The 5283-nt window shown below is 43.4% G+C and overlaps 1 protein-coding gene across 18 annotated transcripts in view; it reads right to left on the bottom strand.

The window, feature by feature from the left end:
• RAD51B (RAD51 paralog B) overlaps nt 1–5283 on the bottom strand; it is a 682929-nt gene that overhangs the window by 133122 nt on the left and 544524 nt on the right. For 2 of the 18 annotated variants that reach the window (XR_010600611.1, XR_010600612.1), the window contains exon 11: nt 3485–3856. The exons of the other annotated variants lie outside the window; for them this stretch is intronic. The gene's annotated coding sequence lies outside the window, so the exon portion shown is untranslated. The remainder of the gene's footprint in view (nt 1–3484; nt 3857–5283) is intronic. 18 annotated transcript variants of the gene reach the window in all.

Here is a 5283-nt window from a genome sequence, read left to right as displayed (position 1 = left end):
CTCCTACCTCTCCAGGTGGGGTGCAGCTTGTGGGCTCTGGCAACTGCTGCGCAGAGAGGGGGCCTGGCCACACCATGTGACTGAGCAGAACTGGCAAAGCCTGGCAGAAATCTGGTGGGGCACGTGACCCCACATACTCCCCCCAACGTCGCCTCTCGTGTCAAGCATGTTACTGTCCTGGCTGAAACTAGCCTGCTGCTTGGCCTGACCTTTTCTCTACACTTGGGGGGTGGGGGGAGGGGGGCAGTGCTAGTGGTGCATTATTCGGAAGCCTGGGAAAGCACATGCCTGAATATTTTGGTGTACCTGATGGTTGGCACATGTAGCCATGTGTGTGGCTGCTGTGTACGGTATGTGTCTGGTACTTTGTATGTCTGGAATATGGCTGTGTGAATAGCTCCCTGGTAGGTAATTAGGAACAGATAAGTGGGTTTGGATAACAGTCACCCCAAACTTCTGTTTAAACTTGTCCAAAAACCTGAACTCTGAACCTTTGTGCATGTGTGAAAATTTTCAAATTATTGTTTTTCTTACTATTTTTCATATTTGTGCTGCCTCTGGACTTCAGAAAGTCTGTTTCCTGCAGGGATGCGGATTGGGAAACATTGGCAAATAACATGACAAGTTGGTCTTGGAGTAATTCTAGCCCAACTGGAAGCAGAAATCTCGTTTGAGTGATCTCAACCCTTTGGGGTAGGGTCATATTTGCTATGGTAATAACAACTTTGCAGATTTGAGAGGTTCAGATAAGATGCGACAGGCATCCAGGCTTTTGGGTGATTAACCAAACCGAACCTTCAGACCTTACAATGTTAACCCATCACTATACGGGACCCACAGAAGCAGAGTGTAGTGCTAAATGTGTTCAGAAAACTGATGACTGACTGTAGCACATAATAGTTTAGTCTTCTGAGGGCAGTATAACTTTGGTCTAATTTTGGTTGTTGGGTTTAGTGTGTGGGTGCTGGGTGGTGTTGGTGGCCTCTGTAGGTCAGACTAGATGATCTGATAATCCCTTCTGGCCTTAAACTCATGCGATGACTCAGATTACTATTGAAAGGGCAGATGGTTCAGCAACTTCTGCTTTTACTGACTAGTCCAGGGGTTCTCAGACTTTTGTATTGGTGACCCCTTTCACATACCAAGCCTCTGAGTGTGACCCCCCCTTACACATTAAAAACACATTTTTACTATTTAACACCATTATAAATGCTGGAGGCAAAGAGGGGTTTGGGCTGGAGCCTGACAGCTTGCGACCCCCCATGCAATAACCTCGCGACCCCCGAGGGGTCCTGACGCCCAGTTTGAGAACCCCTGGATTAGTCCATATTTGTCTGTACAGCACACTAAGACTGATACTAAAACTCACAGTAGCTAAGTAAACCAATCAACCAACCCCCCAAAGAGCTGAGTGTTTACAGCAGTCTCCTCTTGGAAAGCGTTATAAGATACAAGACAGAAGGACTAATTGACTTCAACCCAGGCTAGGAAATCTCTATTGTTTGGCAACTAGGAGAACAAAAAGACCCACGAAATAAGCACTGGCCTACACATAAATCTTGGAAGCAATGACTGACAGATACAATCAACCAGGTGAAAATGAAGCCTGGTCTGCCAACTCAGTTTCCTTGCAAATTCAATTGAACAACAGAAGAAAGGGATCATTTGTTCACATGAGCCACCATGTTGCTGAATTCTTCTTCCTCAGGCTCCAACTAACCCCTTGCCCAGCAGCAGGATCAGAGATGGGGAAAAAAAAATCTCATTGTGTAATCCTCATGCCCATCAAACAGTAGGGTACTAAAGGAGCGGGACAATTCACCATCTGTTCCCCACATCCAGCACCAGCACCCAAGGGGAAGCCTTCAGACTCTGGGGCCCTTGCAGTAGCTTCACTGCTTAGAGCCCTGGAAATTGTAAAGCCATCTCAAGCAGGTTTCTTTTAAGAGAGACTTACAAAAATGTAATGTACAAGATACTGGAGTGGGCGATGGAGCTTTTTCCCCAATGGAATTCTGTAGATACAGCAAATTATGGAATGCTCTTGTGTACTGTTCTTCCTGTTTGCCGTTAATAAAGTTAGTATAATACTGTGGGTATTTACATATGCATCACACATCAGCTTCTCCCCATGACAAACTAAAGGTATTCCTCTCCCCAGAGCACACAAGTATATTACATGGCAGAAGCCCCTGGAAGAGTTTGTATCTAAGGTTACAATATTAATATACTACTGAAACCATCAGAAATAATTTTAAACGCACAAACAGGAATATATTTGGAAGCAGCCAGCCTGAACTGTCTGTTACAGTCAGTGAAGCAATGTGCAAAGAGCTCACATTGATAGCCCACCAATTTGTTCTGAGTTACACTTAAGTGTAGGCTGCAACAAGGCAAACAAGAACCACTGGTGACCTGATGTGCAGCTCATTCAGTGCATCCCCAGGAGAACGTCCACCTGTTCACAATGGATATTTCTACCTAAGAAAAAATATTACGCTTCAGATTCTTAAAATAAATCCTCCGAAATGTCCCCGCTTCCTGTTCTGTTAACAGTCACCATACCAGAAGAGTGGCACTCACTTGCATGAGAGCATTTAACTGGAGGGGTGGTATGTGCACATGCTCATGTATGCCTGTCTAAGAGATTGAGTACATGAGAGTATAATTTCTCTCTCCCTTTTGCTCTAATTTTTCTTTTTAAAGATAATTTTGTGTTAGTGAAAAATGGCAGATTGTGAATTTTGGATATTGAAATCCATTATTTACCCTCAGAATAGATACATCAGGTCCAGCCTCAGCACTGACCTCTGGGGTAACAGGAGTTCAGTCTCCATGGAAGCCCACAGGAGACACCAGCACTGACACATAATCACATCCCATCTGTTCCATCACAGCCCCAGGAATCTCCAGCATCAAGATGTGACAGCATCCCCTCCTTTATACTACAGCCAGGGGTCAAGGTGGGCTGGCTCATGGCAGCATGGTGAGATGGTACTTTGTCATGGTGGTTGCATCTTGTGCTCTCAAATTTCATCTTTCATTTAAAAAAAAAATTAAGTTTCTAACCCTATGGTTGCAATGACACTGTGAACTAAGTGCAACCAATCCAGTGATGTCTGCCAGAGTCTGTAGATGGCCTGAAACAAGTCCCCCCCAAACTGGCTTCTACATCCCAATTTGATCCCCTTGTGGCAGCTTTCCGTAATATTTTCCCTATTTGTTTGGCTTTTATTTTCCTTCCATGCCACTCTTCCTTTCTTCCAAACAAACCTTTTTTAAAGTTGTTCTGCTCTCCTAAGGTTTGCTCTAAAGCCCACTGAATCAATGGGAGTCTTTTCATGGACTCTGCTGGGCTTTGGACCAAGCCCCTACTACTATGTAGATTGGTTCTCGTGCTGTTCAAAGTGCAGGCCATCCAATACCTACAGCTCCTCTCTCCATAGATACAACAGAACTGCTCTGAAAACTCAAGTCTCCCTACCTTCAGCCAAATATCTTCTTCCATAATCCTGCTTCTTGCTTCATTTCTTTGCCGTTGGATCTGGCAATTTCTCAAAGGTCACACATGTGCTTTTATCTCATTCTTGGTCCCAATCTCTGAAGTCATCTATGATTCTTTCGAATAAGCTGCTGATTGTGTCATGCGTACCAGTGGGGCAATGATGAGCAGGTTTTCTGGAGCTGCCTTCATGATACTAATGTTCACACCACATCTCCAGTTCTCATTCAGTTTGGTTATTTTGGTGCTAATAAGGCTCAGTTGGGTTCCAGACCACACCAAGGTTAGGACCTCACTCATTTCTGATCTTGCATTGCAATACTATGGAGGTTGCAGCACTGTTGCTATATTATTCTGTCAAAGAGAAAACAGAGATCCCCTTTGCTTATGGGTGCTTAATGCTGACAATGCAAAGCACTATTGTATTATGCAGTGCTGTACTGCTAGGGGTGCCATCCATCACAGCTGATACTATACAGACATTCCTTTCTGCTTTTCTCAAATTGGTGGTCCGGGTGGAACTTAAAGATCCCAGGGCAATTTACGAAGAGTTGAGGATGAATAGTATTCTAGCCAACATTCAAAACTAATTTAGATAGGCAAGTCTTTCTATAAGTCATTGCTAAAGACAGAATGACTGCCACGTAAATCATGCTGGGATACTGGAGGCAACAAAAGACACTAAAGAAAATTACAGTCCTGGTTTGTTAAAAGAATCCCAAGAACAGGGTTCTCAGAGACTATTTCTTACTTGGTGATTCCTGAAAGGAAGCCATTCAAAATGGATTTACTATCTTGAAATCCTGATAGTCAATTTGGAGGCTTAAAATAAATCTCTGAAACATATTAAGCAGGTGAGTAGGATTTCAGCTTCATCTTTTACCCACAGCTTATCTTGGCCCTGGCTAATGACTTCCTACTGGTCATCAACTAAGCCCCAACTTCCTTCATCAGACCCACCTGTATTTAATATACCTTAAAAGAAATAATAGGATGCGTCTGAGTTTTGGACAAGTGATAGCTTTATTGTGCATTAGTATAAAACAAAAACAAAACAAGGCTAGGAGAAGGGGAGGGAAGTTGTTTCTATCTGTTTCAGGGGAAAGCCTAGAGAAACATGTGGAATGTTCACTTCAACACTCCTGGGCATATTTTATTTCAGTCATACCTGAAATCAGGCAGATTAACAAAATTACTGCTTTAAATTTTGGCAAAAACCAGGTGGAAAAGGTGGAAGTTGCTGAAAGCACTTCAGGTCCTTCACCCCTGTTCCCAACACACCTATCTTTCACTTTCACTATTGTACAGTCACAATAAATTATGTTTACTCATAAGAGACTGCCTAATCCTCAAATGTTCTGCACCATCAGGTATGGTAAGCTTTCAAGGGGCTTGTGGAATGCTGCTTGTGTGTTGTGTGCTGGAAAAAAGATATGACCTGGAGCCATGGAGAAAAGGGACTAGTTTAAGATTCCTTGAAGGAGCCAATCCTGTTCCATCCAACCTCTGAAAGGATTGGTAACTTCCTCTCCTCTTTTAGCCTGTGTGGGAAGTCATTCAAGTCCATTGAAGCAAATGGGATTTATGCACGTTTTAATGCTTTGCTGAATTGGGGCTTAAACCACAAAAAACAGTTGCAAATCCAATCCTGCATGCTATGGCCAGATCACCCTCCAGGTTCTCTTGAAGATTCGGCAACACCTGGCTTATCTATGTATGTACTCACATACACAACTGAATATCCTCACAACACCTCTGTGAGCCAGGGAGGTATTATCCAC

The sequence above is a fragment of the Chrysemys picta genome, chromosome 4 (genome assembly GCF_011386835.1).
Source record: "Chrysemys picta bellii isolate R12L10 chromosome 4, ASM1138683v2, whole genome shotgun sequence".
Taxonomy (NCBI): domain Eukaryota; kingdom Metazoa; phylum Chordata; order Testudines; family Emydidae; genus Chrysemys; species Chrysemys picta.
The sequence above is the reverse complement of the archived record's forward strand: the minus strand, read 5'-3'. Positions and strand labels throughout refer to the sequence as shown.